The sequence below is a fragment of the Cryptomeria japonica genome, unplaced genomic scaffold (assembly GCF_030272615.1).
Source record: "Cryptomeria japonica unplaced genomic scaffold, Sugi_1.0 HiC_scaffold_115, whole genome shotgun sequence".
In the NCBI taxonomy this organism is placed as follows: Eukaryota; Viridiplantae; Streptophyta; class Pinopsida; order Cupressales; family Cupressaceae; genus Cryptomeria; species Cryptomeria japonica.
In genome coordinates, this window is record NW_026728937.1 from 150,001 (window position 1) to 165,000 (window position 15,000).

Genomic DNA, 15,000 nt, shown 5'->3' on the forward strand with positions numbered 1-15,000 from the left:
CCCCGGGTGCGCACCTCGCGTGCACCTTGGTGCGCACACCTTGGCTGGGTTGCGCGGCCTGGTGGGCACCATGGTGCGCACCAAGGAGCGCTCCGAAGTGTGCTCCAAGGTGCGGCGTGCACGAAGTCGGAGCCCGGTTTGCCCCGGGTACGCACCTCGCGTGCACCTTCGCCGGGGTGGGCACCTCGGCTGGGTTGCGCGCCCTGGTGCGCACCAAGGAGCGCTCCGAAGTGTGCTCCAAGGTGCGGCGTGCACGAAGTCGGAGCCCGGTTTGCCCCGGGTGCGCACCTTCGCCGCGGTGCGCACCATGGCGTGCACGAAGTCGGAGCCCGGTTTGCCCCGGGTGCGCACCTCGCGTGCACCTTCGGCGGGGTTGCGCGCCCTGGTGGGCACCATGGTGCGCACCAAGGAGCGCTCCGAAGTGTGCTCCAAGGTGCGGCGTGCACGAAGTCGGAGCCCGGTTTGCCCCGGGTGCGCACCTCGCGTGCACCTTCGGCGGGGTTGCGCGCCCTGGTGGGCACCATGGTGCGCACCAAGGAGCGCTCCGAAGTGTGCTCCAAGGTGCGGCGTGCACGAAGTCGGAGCCCGGTTTGCCCCGGGTGCGCACCTCGCGTGCACCTTCGCCGCGGTGGGCACCATGGCGTGCACGAAGTCGGAGCCCGGTTTGCCCCGGGTGCGCACCTCGCGTGCACCTTCGCCGGGGTGGGCACCTCGGCTGGGTTGCGCGCCCTGGTGCGCACCAAGGAGCGCTCCGAAGTGTGCTCCAAGGTGCGGCGTGCACGAAGTCGGAGCCCGGTTTGCCCCGGGTGCGCACCTCGCGTGCACCTTCGCCAGGGTGGGCACCTCGGTGCGCACACCTTCTCAATGTTTTCTTGCCTTTTCTGGAAATTGGTGAAGGCAGCGCATCAAAGGTGCGCACCTCGGTGTGCTCCGAGGTGCGAACCCGAGAGCGCTCCGAGGTGCCCACGAAGTCGAAAGTCGGGTTAATTGCATTGTTTTCCCCGGGTGCGCTCCGAGGTGCGCAACATCGGCGCGCACCAAGGAGGGCTCCGAAGTGTGCTCCAAGGTGCGCACGATGGCGTGCACCTCTGGTGCGCACGATTCGGAGCTCGGTTTGACCAGGGTGCGCACACCTTGGCTGGGTTGCGCACCTTTTGTGCGCTCCAAGGTGCGCACGAAGTCGGAGCTCGGTTTGCCCCGGGTGCGCACCTTCGCCAGGGTGCGCACCTTGATGCGCACGCCTTGGCTGGGCTGCGCACCTTGGTGGGCGCCATGGTGCGCACCTTTCGTGCGCTCCAAGGTGCGCACGAAGTCGGAGCTCGGTTTGCCCCGGGTGCGCACCTTGGTGGGCGCCATGGTGCACTCCGAGGTGCCCAAGATTGGTGCGCACCAAGGAGCGCTCCGAAGTGCGCTCCAAGGTGCGCGCGAAGTCGAAAGTTGGGTTAATTGTCCGGTTTGCCTCGGGTGCGCACCTTGCGTGCACCTTCGCCAGGGTGGGCTGGGCTGCGCACACCTTGGCACCCGCGTTTCCTTCATTTTAAATTTTTTTTTTTTACAATCTCTCAAGTGGGAAATTCTATAATCTCAACTTTTTTTGCCTTTTCAGGAAACTTTTGAATGGAGCGCATCATTGGTGCGCTCCGAAGTGTGCTCCAAAGCTCTCTCCAGCTGCGTGCACCTGCCCCGGCCGCGCACCCGGCCCCGCCCAGCTTCGCTCACCTGTCCCGGGCGTCTGGTGCGGAACCTTAGAGTAAGAAACATCACCGTGCACCTTGGCCAACGTGCGCGACTCGACCGAGCGCGCACTGGCCGAGGTGCACACCGATTTCACCTGGGTGCGCGCGCAGCACCTCGGGCGCACCGGGGTGCGCGCACAACGCCCGGGTTGCACCGTGGCCTGTGTGCTCGGGGCGCCTCGGGTGCGCGCTCGGTGTCGCCCCCGCGCGCGCGGTAGTGCGGGCAGCGCACCCCGGCCCGGCCCGGCCCCGACGAGAACGCAAACGGGCAAAAGGTTTATTCAAATAGCATTGCGACGCCCGGCGAAAAACTAAAAAAGGGTGCAACACCGGGACTTCCCGGGAGGTCACCCATCCCAGTACTACTCCGGCCCAAGCGCGCTTAACTGCGGAGTTCTGATGGGATCCGGTGCACTAACGCTGGTATGATCGCACCCGTTATGAGCTTGTCGCAGTGTGTACTTAGCAAACCGCGACCCACGTGCGAATCCACCCCGGCCACCCACCCCCGTCGAGGTGCACACCCTCCCTCGCGAAGTGCGCCCCGTTCGCCAAGTGTGAGCCCTGCCCGGGTGCGCGCACCTTGCTAGGGCGTCGGGTGTGCACCCGGCCCGGCCTACGTGCGTGCACCTGGAGGGGGCGTCGTGTGCGTGCAGTGTCCCGTCTGCAACGCGGTGCCCACACACCACCTCGGGCGCAACGACCTGCGCTCACATGTGGGCCGAGTGCACCTTGGTGCATGTTCGGGGCGCCTCGGGTGCACGCTCGATCTTGCCCCGGTGCACCAAGGCGCTCGGTTTGCCCCGGGTGCGCACTTGGTGCAAGGTGGGCACCCAAAATAGGGATCAAGCACCAAAACACAAGTTTCGGGATGCAAAATGGGACCCAAGGACCACAAATGCGTTCCAAGACCCATGATGGGTCCACGAGAACAAAAATGTGTTCCGAGACTTAATAAACAAATATTGGGTTTTAGGAGAAGAAACATGCTCTGATGCCCAAAACGAGAATCGACCCCGAAAAGGCCACAGGCCAAAAGTGGGATGCGAGACAAAAAAAAATGGGACCCGAGGACCAAAATTGGGTTCCCAGGTCGAAGACAGGGCAACCGGACAAGAAACGACCTCTAAGGCTCGAAATGAGTCCCGACGACTAAAACTTGACAAGAAGCACCCATCAGGCACCCAACTCGACACCCATGGGATGCCGACCCACCCGGGCTTCCACCTAGCACACCTTGGCACCCACCCACCCTCGCACCCAACCTCGCACCCAACTTAGCACCTTTGAACCCACATTGGCACTCACCCTGACCCTGGCACCTTGGAACCCACATTGGCACTCACCTTGACCCTGGCACCCACCTTTGCACTCACCTTGGGACCCACCCTGGCTCCCACCTCGGCACCCACCCAGACACCCACCTTGGTTCCTTGGCACCCACCTTGGATCCTTGGCACCCACCCCGACACCCACCTTGGCACGCAACTTGGCTACTTGCCACCCACCTTGGCTCCTTGACGCCCACCCCGACAACCACCCCGTGACCTACCCTGGCTAGGGTTGGTGCACACCCACCCTGGTGCCCACCTTGGCACCCACCCTATGACCCACCTTGGCACGCACCTTAGTACCCACCCCGTTACCCACCCTAGGACCCACCCCGTGACCCACCTTGGCCAGGGTGGGTGCACCCACCCTGGTGCCCACCTTGGCACCCACCCATCCTAGCACCCAGCCTGTGACCGGGCTTGGAACCCAACCTTGCACCCGCACCCGTCTTGGCCAGTGTGGGTGCGCACCCATCCTGGCACCCACGTTGTGACACACCCTTTAACCCACGCACCCTAGCACCCACGTTGGCACCCACCTTGGAACCCAACCTAGCAACTTGGCACCCACCCCGTGACCCACCTTGGCATCCACCATAGCAGTCGCCGACTTGGCACCCACCTCGGCACCCACCTTGACACTTGTGGACCCACCTTGCCACTCACCCTAGCATCGACCCATCCTAGCACCCACCCTGGCACCTTTGCACCCTAGCACTCACCCATCCTAGCACCTAACCTGTGACCCACCTTGACACTCACCCTCGCACCCACCTTGGAACCCAACCTAGCACCCACCCACCCTGACACCAACCCTAGCACCTACCCACCCTTGCACCCACCCTGTGACCCATCTTGGCACCCACCCATCCTACCACTCAACCTATCACCCACCTTCTCACCCACCTTGGCATCCACCTTAGCACCCACCCACACTGGCACCTTGGCACCCACCTCGGGCAAGGTGGGTGCACACCCACCCTGGCACCCAATTTAGAACCCACCGAGCATGTTACCCACCTTGGCACCCACATTGCAGCCCACCCTAGTACCCACCCTATGACCCACATTGGCATCCACACCCTAGCACCCAGGCACCTCGACACCCGCCTTGACACCCACCCTAGCACTGAACCTGTGACCCACCTTGGAACTCACCCTAGAACCCACCCACCCTGTGAACCACCTTGGCATCCACCTTAGCACCCACCCACCTTGGCACCCACTCTAGCACTCACCCATCCTAACACCCAACTTGTTACCCACCTTGGCACCCGCCCTCGCGTCCACCTTGAAACCCACCCTAGCACCCACCCACGCAGGAGCCCACCTTGGCACCCAACCTAACACCCACGCATCCTGGCACCCAACTTGTGACCCACCTTGGAACCCACCCTAGTACCCACCTTTGAACCCACTATATCACCAACCCACCTTGGCACCCACCCTATGACCCTCTTTGGAATCCACCCTAGCACGCACCCACCCTGGCACCCACCATGGAGCGCACCCTAGCACCCACCCACCTCGGCACGCACCTCAACACCCACCTTGGTGTGCGCACTGCGCCAACCTCTCAAAGACCCTATGTGGTGCGCTCCAAAGTGTACACCTTTGGTGCGCTCCAAGGTGCGCACCTTTGGTGCACACCGAGGTGCACACCAAAGTGTGCACCGAGGTGAGCACCAAAGTGCACTCCAGGGTGCACACCAAGGCGTGCACCTTTGGTGCGGTCAATGCAAACGAATTCGGAAGTTGGGGTCGATGTCCTAATCGCTGCTGCAGACTACACGTATGAGAATCGGACAAATAGCTTTATATAGGGGAGGTGTTGCGTTTGATGGGTCGACTCCCCTGGTTGTGTGCACTGCACCAACTTCAAAGACCCTGTCTTGTTTAAGAAGTCAAAAGTTGGGGTGGATGTCCTAATCATTGCTGCAGTCTACGCATGTATGAGAATCAGACAAATAGCTTATATAGGGGAGGTGTTGCATTCGGTGGGTTGACTCCCCTGGTTGTGCGCACTGCGCCAACCTCAAAGACCCCGCATAGCAGAAGAAGTCGGAAGTCGGATTTTGGTGAGCACCAAGGCGTGCACCTTTGGTGCGGTCAACGCAGACGAATTCAGAAGTTGGGGTGGATGTCCTAATCGTTGTTGCAGGCTACACATGTATGAGAATCAGACAAATAGCTTATATAGGGGAGGTGTTGGGTTTGATGGGTCAACTCCCTTGGTTGTGCGCATTACGCCAACCTCAAAGACCTTGTTTTCGTTAAGAAGTCAAAAGTTGGGGTCAATGTCCTAATGGCTCCTGCAGGCTACACATGTATGAGAATCGGACAAATAGCTTATATAGGGGAGGTGTTGGGTTTGATGGGTCGACTCCCCTGGTTGTGCGCATTACGTCAACCTCAAAGACCTTGTTTTCGTTAAGAAGTCAAAAGTTGGGGTCGATGTCCTAATTGCTCCTGTAGACTACACATGTATGAGAATCAGACAAATAGCTTATATAGGGGAGGTGTTGGGTTTGATGGGTTGACTCCCCTAGTTGTTCGCATTACACCAACCTCAAAGACCTTGTTTTCGTTTAGAAGCCGAAAGTTGGGGTCGATGTCCTAATTGCTCCTGCAGGCTACGCATGTATGAGAATCAGACAAATAGCTTATATAGGGGAGGTGTTGGGTTTGATGGGTCGACTCCCCTGGTTGTGCGCATTGCGCCAACCTCAAAGACCCTGCATTGCGGATGAAGTCGAAAGTCAGAGTTTGGTGTGCTACAAGGTGTGGTCGAAGGTGCTCACCTAGGTGTGCACCTTTGGAGCACAGGAAAAGTGCCCTCCAAAAGTGCGCACCTTTGGAGTGCACAAAAGTGCCCTCCAAAAGTGCGCACCTTTGGAGCGCAGAAAAGTGCCCTCCAAAAAGTGCCCTCCAAAAGTGCGCACCTTTGGAGCGCAGAAAAGTGCCCTCCAAAAGTGCGCACCTTTGGAGCGCAGAAAAGTGCCCTCCAAAAAGTGCCCTCCAAAAGTGCGCACCTTTGGAGCGCAGAAAAGTGCCCTCCAAAAGTGCGCACCTTTGGAGCGCAGAAAAGTGCCCTCCAAAAAGTGCCCTCCAAAAGTGCGCACCTTTGGAGCGCAGAAAAGTGCCCTCCAAAAAGTGCCCTCCAAAAGTGCGCACCTTTGGAGCGCAGAAAAGTGCCCTCCAAAAAGTGCCCTCCAAAAGTGCGCACCTTTGGAGCGCAGAAAAGTGCCCTCCAAAAAGTGCCCTCCAAAAGTGCGCACCTTTGGAGCGCAGAAAAGTGCCCTCCAAAAAGTGCCCTCCAAAAGTGCGCACCTTTGGAGCGCAGAAAAGTGCCCTCCAAAAGTGCGCACCTTTGGAGCGCACAAAAGTGCCCTCCAAAAGTGCGCACTTTTGGTGCGCACCAAGGCGCTGGTTCGGTCGTTGCAGGCGAGTTCGGAAGTTGGGGTCGATGTCCTGAGCGGAGGTGCAAACTACACAGGTGTCGGAATCGGACAAATAGCTTATATAGGGGAGGTGTATGCTTCGATGGGTCGACTCCCCAGGTTGAGCGCACCGCGCCAACCTCAAAGACCCTACGGTATGGATGAAGTCGGAAGTTGGGTCCGATGACCAATTCGATTAGTAGGTATGCTCATGAGGTCGGAATTTGGGTCCGATGACCTGCCATGTGCAGGAAGGCGAATGTTGACACTGTGCGTTGCAAGGTGCACACCAAGGCGCTGGTGCGGTCTTTTTAGTCGAGTTCGGAAGTTGGGGTCGATGTCCTGATCGGAGGTGCAAGCTACACAGGTGTGGGAATCGGACAAATAGCTTATATAGGGGAGGTGTATGCTTCGTTGGGTCGACTCCCCGGGTTGAGCGCACCGCGCCAACCTCAAAGACCCTACGGTATGGATGAAGTCGGAAGTTGGGTCCGATGACCGATTCGATATGTAGGCATACTCGCGAGGTCGGAATTTGGGTCCGATGACCTGCCACGTGCAGGAAGGCGAATGTTGGCACTGTGCGTTGCAAGGTGCGCACCAAGGCGCTGGTTCGGTCGTTGGAGGCGAGTTCGGAAGTTGGGGTCGATGTCTTGATCGGAGGTGCAAACTACACAGGTGTGGGAATCGGACAAATAGCTTATATAGGGGAGGTGTATGCTTCGTTGGGTCGACTCCCCGGGTTGAGCGCACCGCGCCAACCTCAAAGACCCTACGGTATGGATGAAGTCGGAAGTTGGGTCCGATGACCGATTCGATATGTAGGCATACTCGCGAGGTCGGAATTTGGGTCCGATGACCTGCCATGTGCAGGAAGGCGAATGTTGGGACTGTGCGTCGCAAGGTGCGCACCAAGGCGCTGGTGCCGTCGTTGCAGTCGAGTTCGGAAGTTGGGGTCGATGTCCTGGTCAGAGGTGCAAACTACACAGGTGTGGGAATCGGACAAATAGCTTATATAGGGGAGGTGTATGCTTCGATGGGTCGACTCCCTGGGTTGAGCGCACCGCGCCAACCTCAAAGACCCTACAGTATGGATGAAGTCGGAAGTTGGGTCCGATGACCGATTCGATACGTAGGCATATTGGCGAGGTCTGAATTTGTGTCCGATGACCTGCCATGCGCAGGAAGGCGGAATTTGGGTCCGATGACCGAGTTGATGGCGTGCCATGCGCAGAAAGGCGGAATTTGGGTCCGATGACCGAGTTGATGTTGATGGCCCGCCATGCACAGGAAGGCGGAATTTGGGTCCGATGACCGATTTGAAGGCGTGCCATACGCAAAAAGGCGGAGTTTGGGTCCGATGACCGAGTTGATATTGATGGCCCGCCATGCGCAGGAAGGCGGAATTTGGGTCCGATGACCTGACATACGCATGGAGTCCGACTCGGGGGCCGATGTTCGATTCGATGACTTGCATTGTGGGTAAAGTCGGAAGTTGTGGTCTTTGACCCGATTCGATGACCAGACTTCGGCTGCTTGAGAATCGGACAAATAACTTATATAGGGGAGGTAGTGTTCTCGAGCATCCTCCCCCCGTGCCCGTTTATGTCGATTGATGCTGGTGCTCGACTGGTTGGAGCGCTCGGATGCAAAAATCTTGCACCAGGATTTATCGATTGTGATGGACACGGCAAGTCTCCTGATTGCTATGCAGGAGCTCATCGTGAATCTCTATGCGGCCTTGGTATGGACTCGACCTGCGGAATGGTTCGGCAATGGTAGTCGCTCCAACACGTCCTTGCAATGGCCACAGAGGTGATTCGACTAGAGCTCCAGTCTAGCTTTTGGGTTGCTTGGCGGACTGGTATAGCCGCGATCGAGTTCCGGCCATGAACGTTTTAGATAGCTCTTGGGCTTTCTGGGACGGAAGTCGGAAGTTTGGGCTGTTGTCCGATTTGATGACCATTCTTCGGATGTGTGAGAATCGGACAAATAACTTATATAGGGGACTGTGTTGTCTCACGCAGCCCCCTCCGTGCCCCTCTATCTCGACCGATGTTGGTGCTTGAAAGGGTTGGGATCGCTCGGATTTATAAACGTGCACCACCATTTGTCGAGTGTGAGGGACGCGGCAGGTCTCCTAAATGCTATGCGGGCGCTCTCTGAGAATCTCTATCCGGCCTCGACACAGACTAGTCTTGCTGAATGGTTTGGCACTGGTAGTCGATCCAACACGTCGTTGTTGTGGCCGCCTAGGCGATTCGATTCGAGCCCCCGTCTAGCTTTTGGGTTGCTTGGCGGATTTTGCCCTATCCGCAAGTGAGCTCGGTCCCTAAACGTTCGAGAAACCCGATTGCTATGCGCCGACTCTCTTTCTTGCGAGCCTCCATCTAGCTTTTGGGTCTCTACGGAACGGAAGTCGGAATCTGGGACCGTTGTTTGATTCAACGAGGCAGACTACGGTTGTGCGAGAATCGGACAAATAACTTATATAGGGGAGGTGTTGACTGGAGCATTCTCCCCCGTGCCCCTCTAACTCGACCAATGCTGGCGCTCGAACGGTGGTAGCGCTCGGATTTTCATTGAGCGCCAGCATTGGTCGATTTAGAGGGGCATGCGAGATTCCCGAATGCTATGCGAGGGCTCTAACGGAAATGTCTATTGGTTTCGGTATGGATGCAATTGCGAGTGGTTCGGCAAAGGTAGTCGTTCCGATGCGTCCATGTCGTGGCCAAATCGATAATTCGATTTGAGCCCTCGTATAGCATTTGGGTCTCTCGATGTGATTCCGCATTCCAGTCCCTTTGGGCACTGCTTGAGCCGCATCCCAGGGGGTTCCCTTCCCAATAATCTGCCTCGCAACCCGATTGCTATGCGGTGAGGCTCCTCGGCCGCCTCGGAACTATCTGTGTATCAGACGCATCGCGGGATAAGGGGTTGGCAACGGTAGTCGCCCCAAGCGCGTCCGATGCTTGGACCATTCCGAGGCGGCCCTGAAGCCTCTTCCGTCTAGCCGTTGGGTCCTTCTCGCCGCATCCCTCGCCTCGCACCCCGATTGCTATGCGGTGAGGCTCCTCGGCCGCCTCGGAACTATCTGTGTATCGGACGCGTCGCGGGATAAGGGGTTGTCACTGGTAGTCGCCCCAAGCGCGTCCGATGCTTGGACCATTCCGAGGCGGCCCTGAAGCCTCTTCCGTCTAGCCGTTGGGTCCTTCTCGCCGCATCCCTCGCCTCGCACCCCGATTGCTATGCGGTGAGGCTCCTCGGCCGCCTCGGAACTATCTGTGTATCGGACGCGTCGCGGGATAAGGGGTTGTCATTGGTAGTCGCCCCAAGCGCGTCCGATGCTTGGACCATTCCGAGGCGGCCCTGAAGCCTCTTCCGTCTAGCCGTTGGGTCCTTCTCGCCGCATCCCTCGCCTCGCACCCCGATTGCTATGCGGTGAGGCTCCTCGGCCGCCTCGGAACTATCTGTGTATCGGACGCGTCGCGGGATAAGGGGTTGTCACTGGTAGTCGCCCCAAGCGCGTCCGATGCTTGGACCATTCCGAGGCGGCCCTGAAGCCTCTTCCGTCTAGCCGTTGGGTCCTTCTCGCCGCATCCCTCGCCTCGCACCCCGATTGCTATGCGGTGAGGCTCCTCGGCCGCCTCGGAACTATCTGTGTATCGGACGCGTCGCGGGATAAGGGGTTGTCACTGGTAGTCGCCCCAAGCGCGTTCGATGCTTGGACCATTCCGAGGCGGCCCTGAAGCCTCTTCCGTCTAGCCGTTGGGTCCTTCTCGCCGCATCCCTCGCCTCGCACCCCGATTGCTATGCGGTGAGGCTCCTCGGCCGCCTTGGAACTATCTGTGTATCGGACGCGTCGCGGGATAAGGGGTTGTCACTGGTAGTCGCCCCAAGCGCGTCCGATGCTTAGACCATTCCGAGGCGGACCCGAAGCCTCTTCCGTCTAGCCGTTGGGTCCTTCTCGCCGCATCCTTCGCCTCGCACCCCGATTGCTATGCGGTGAGGCTCCTCGGCCGCCTCGGAACTATCTGTGTATCGGACGCGTCGCGGGATAAGGGGTTGTCACTGGTAGTCGCCCCAAGCGCGTCCGATGCTTGGACCATTCCGAGGCGGACCCGAAGCCTCTTCCGTCTAGCCGTTGGGTCCTTCTCGCCGCATCCCTCGCCTCGCACCCCGATTGCTATGCGGTGAGGCTCCTCGGCCGCCTTGGAACTATCTGTGTATCGGACGCGTCGCGGGATAAGGGGTTGTCACTGGTAGTCGCCCCAAGCGCGTCCGATGCTTGGACCATTCCGAGGCGGACCCGAAGCCTCTTCCGTCTAGCCGTTGGGTCCTTCTCGCCGCATCCCTCGCCTCGCACCCCGATTGCTATGCGGTGAGGCTCCTCGGCCGCCTTGGAACTATCTGTGTATCGGACGCGTCGCGGGATAAGGGGTTGTCACTGGTAGTCGCCCCAAGCGCGTCCGATGCTTGGACCATTCCGAGGCGGACCCGAAGCCTCTTCCGTCTAGCCGTTGGGTCCTTCTCGCCGCATCCCTCGCCTCGCACCCCGATTGCTATGCGGTGAGGCTCCTCGGCCGCCTTGGAACTATCTGTGTATCGGACGCGTCGCGGGATAAGGGGTTGTCACTGGTAGTCGCCCCAAGCGCGTCCGATGCTTGGACCATTCCGAGGCGGCCCCGAAGCCTCTTCCGTGTAGCCGTTGGGTCCTTCTCGCCGCATCCCTCGCCTCGCACCCCGATTGCTATGCGGTGAGGCTCCTCGGCCGCCTTGGAACTATCTGTGTATCGGACGCGTCGCGGGATAAGGGGTTGTCACTGGTAGTCGCCCCAAGCGCGTCCGATGCTTGGACCATTCCGAGGCGGCCCCGAAGCCTCTTCCGTGTAGCCGTTGGGTCCTTCTCGCCGCATCCCTCGCCTCGCACCCCGATTGCTATGCGGTGAGGCTCCTCGGCCGCCTTGGAACTATCTGTGTATCGGACGCGTCGCGGGATAAGGGGTTGTCACTGGTAGTCGCCCCAAGCGCGTCCGATGCTTGGACCATTCCGAGGCGGACCTGAAGCCTCTTCCCTCTAGCCGTTGGGGCTTTCTCGCCGCATCCCTCGCCTCGCACCCTGATTGCTATGCTGTGAGGCTCCTCGGCCGCCTTGGAACTATCTGTGTATCGGACGCATCGCGGGATAAGGGGTTGGCAGTGGTAGTCGCCCCAAGCGCATCCGATGCTTGGACCATTCCGAGGCGGCCCTGCAGCCTCTTCCGTCTAGCCGTTGGGGCCATCTCGCCGCATCCCCCACCTCGCACCACGATTGCTATGCGGTGAGGCTCCTTGGCCGCCTCGGAACTATCTGTGTATCGGACGCATCGCGGGATAAGGGGTTGTCACTGGTAGTCGCCCCAAGCGCGTCCGATGCTTGGACTATTCCGAGGCGGCCCTGCAGCCTCTTCCGTCTAGCCGTTGGGGCCATCTCGCTGCATCCCCCACCTCCTCGGCCGCCTCGGAACTATCTGTGTATCGGACGCATCGCGGGATAAGGGGTTGGCAGTGGTAGTCGCCCCAAGCGCGTCCGATGCTTGGACTATTCCGAGGCAGCCCTGCAGCCTCTTCCGTCTAGCCTTTGGGGCCATCTCGCCGCATCCCTCGCCTCGCACCCCGATTGCTATGCGGTGAGGCTCCTCGGCCGCCTGGGAACTATCTTCGTATCGGACGCATCGCGGGATAAGGGGTTGTCACTGGTAGTCGCCCCAAGCGCGTCCGATGCTTGGACTATTCCGAGGCGGCCCTGTGGCCTCTTCCGTCTAGCCGTTGGGGCCATCTCGCCGCATCCCCCACCTCGCACCCCGATTGCTATGCGGTGAGGCTCTTCGGCCGCCTTGGAACTATCTTCGTATCGGACGCATTGCGGGATAAGGGGTTGTCACTGGTAGTGGCCCCAAGCGCGTCCGATGCTTGGACTATTCCGAGGCGGCCCTGCAGCCTCTTCCGTCTAGCCGTTGGGGCCATCTCGCCGCATCCCCCACCTCGCACCCCGATTGCTATGCGGTGAGGCTCCTCGGCCGCCTTGGAACTATCTTCGTATCGGACGCATCGCGGGATAAGGGGTTGTCACTGGTAGTCGCCCCAAGCGCGTCCGATGCTTGGACTATTCCGACGCGGCCCTGTGGCCTCTTCCGTCTAGCCGTTGGGGCCATCTCGCCGCATCCCCCACCTCGCACCCCGATTGCTATGCGGTGAGGCTCCTCGGCCGCCTTGGAACCATCTTCGTATCGGACGCATCGCGGGATAGGGGGCTGTCACTGGTAGTCGCCCCAAGCGTGTCCGATGCTTGGACCATTCCTAGGCGGCCCTGAAGCCTCTTCCGTCTAGCCGTTGGGGCCTTCCCGCCCCATCCCTCGCCTCGCACCCCCGATTGCTATGCGGTGAGGCTCCTCGGCCGCCTTGGAACCATCTGTGTATCGGACGCATCGCGGGATAAGGGGTTGGCACTGGCAGTCGCCCCAAGCGCGTCCGATGCTTGGACCATTCCGAGGTGGCCCTGAAGCCTCTTCCGTCTAGCCGTTGGGGCCTTCCCGCCCCATCCCTCGCCTCGCACCCCGATTGATATGCGGTGAGGCTCCTCGGCCGCCTTGGAACTATCTGTGTATCGGACGCATCGCGGGATAAGGGGTTGGCACTGGTAGTCGTCCCAATCGCATCCGATGCTTGGACCATTCCGAGGCGGCCCTGCAGCCTCTTCCGTTTAGCCGTCGGGGCCTTCCCGCCGCATCCCTCGCCTCGCATCCCGATTCCTATGCGGTGAGTCTTCTCGGCCGCCGCGGAACTATACCTGTTATTGCTACTGCATCCTTCGGCTGGTAACCTCCTCTGCCGCCTTGGAACGTTCTCTTTGTCGGACGCGTCGCGGGATAAGGGGTTGGCACTGGTAGTCGCCCCAAGCGCGCCCGATGCATAGACCGCTCCGAGTCGACCTTGCTTTCAGCCTCTCACATGCATAGACCTCTCTGAGTCGACCCTGCAGCCTCTCACGTTTAGCCTTTGGAATCTCGCCTCACAACATGATTGCTATCCTTGATGCATCCCTTGCCTCGAGCCCTGATTGCTTTCTTGGCTGCATCCCTCCTCTCCTCACAGCCCGGTTGTCATCACTGCTTCATCCGTCGCTTCATGCATTCTGGCTGCTGGGCCCTTCCCACCGCACACCTCGATTGCTATCTCTTCTGCATCACACACCCCGATTGCTATCTCTGCTACATCCCTCGGCTCTCACTTCTGCATCCTTCGCCTCACACCTCGATTGCTATCAATGCTGCATCCGTAACCTCACACCCCGATTGCTATGCGGGGAGGCTCCTTGGCCGCCTTGGAAATTTCTGTGTGTCGGACGCACCGCGGGATAAGGGGTTGGCACTGGTAGTCGCCCCAAGTGCGCCCGATTCTTAGACCGCTTCGAGGTGACCTCGTAGCCTCTTTCGTCCAGGCTTCCTGCCTTCAACGCCCTTTTTACACCTCGATTGCTATGCGCGGGCTCGTTGGCGTCTATCACCTCTCTGCGAAGAGTGGCACGATGATTGTTGGGGTAAATCGTAGCAGTCCGATCTCTGGCCTTGGGCCATTGTGAGGGCTGATCGATTTCCTGTGCGCATCTCGTGTTCGCCCAGTAACAGACTCGACGACTTGTAATCGGTCTTGTTCCCGATTGTTCCTGGAGGTAGTCTTCGGAACTCTTGGATTTGACCTGTCACTCGAACTGTCCTCTTCCGAGGATGCTTGTGTGTGTGTGCTTGTGCCATTTCCTTGGCGGTATTAACGAGATATTAAAGAGCGGAGTGAGCGCCTCGCCCAGCTATGTTTGGGGCTCTCACTCCCTTACCCGGTGTGCGACCGCTTTGCACGTAGGTTGCGGAGCATCGCGACTCTTTCGATGTTTGGCGGTTGTCTTCCGGTGATGCGTTGGTCCCGAAGTGCACGTTACTAGCATTTCTGCCATTGTTCTCGATCTTTGGCACGTTCCTTCGTTGCAATTGGATATATATCTCCGTTTATACGCGCAGGCTTCTCCCGCCTATTCAGCGCTGTCCCACTCTCAGCACTCTCGTGGTCTCCTTGGCTTCTCTCTCCCGTGAGCGAGCTCTCTTCTCGAGTCTTTTCCATGTCCCATGGAGGTTGCCTTGCGAAATTCGGGCACACAAACGTGACCGGATAAGAGCGGAATTGCCTATGAGGAGAAGCTCACCTTAGGGAGCAGCAATGCCGAGTGTTTCGACAGAGGGTAGAGGGGGCGTTGTTTGGGCGGTTGCACAAAAGAGTGCTACGTTTGCACTGAAGGTTGCTTCTTCGTCTCCGACGAACTCTTCGAGGCAAAAAAGCTTGTTTACGGGGTCGAGGTGGGACTGTTCGTGCGAGTTGCGCCACCAAAAGTGCGTAGGGGGCATATACCTGGGAAATGGATGTCTCTGAGTGGCCTTACTCGGTCGCGTGCACGGTGCATTC

At 59.3% G+C, this 15,000-nt stretch overlaps 1 non-coding gene across 1 annotated transcript; it reads right to left on the reverse strand.

The window, feature by feature from the left end:
• Positions 1-2,054: 2,054 nt before the first annotated feature.
• On the reverse strand, positions 2,055-2,173 carry LOC131865612 (5S ribosomal RNA). The gene has a single exon (XR_009364331.1). It is a non-coding gene; the product is annotated as a 5S ribosomal RNA (ribosomal RNA).
• Positions 2,174-15,000: the final 12,827 nt, after the last annotated feature.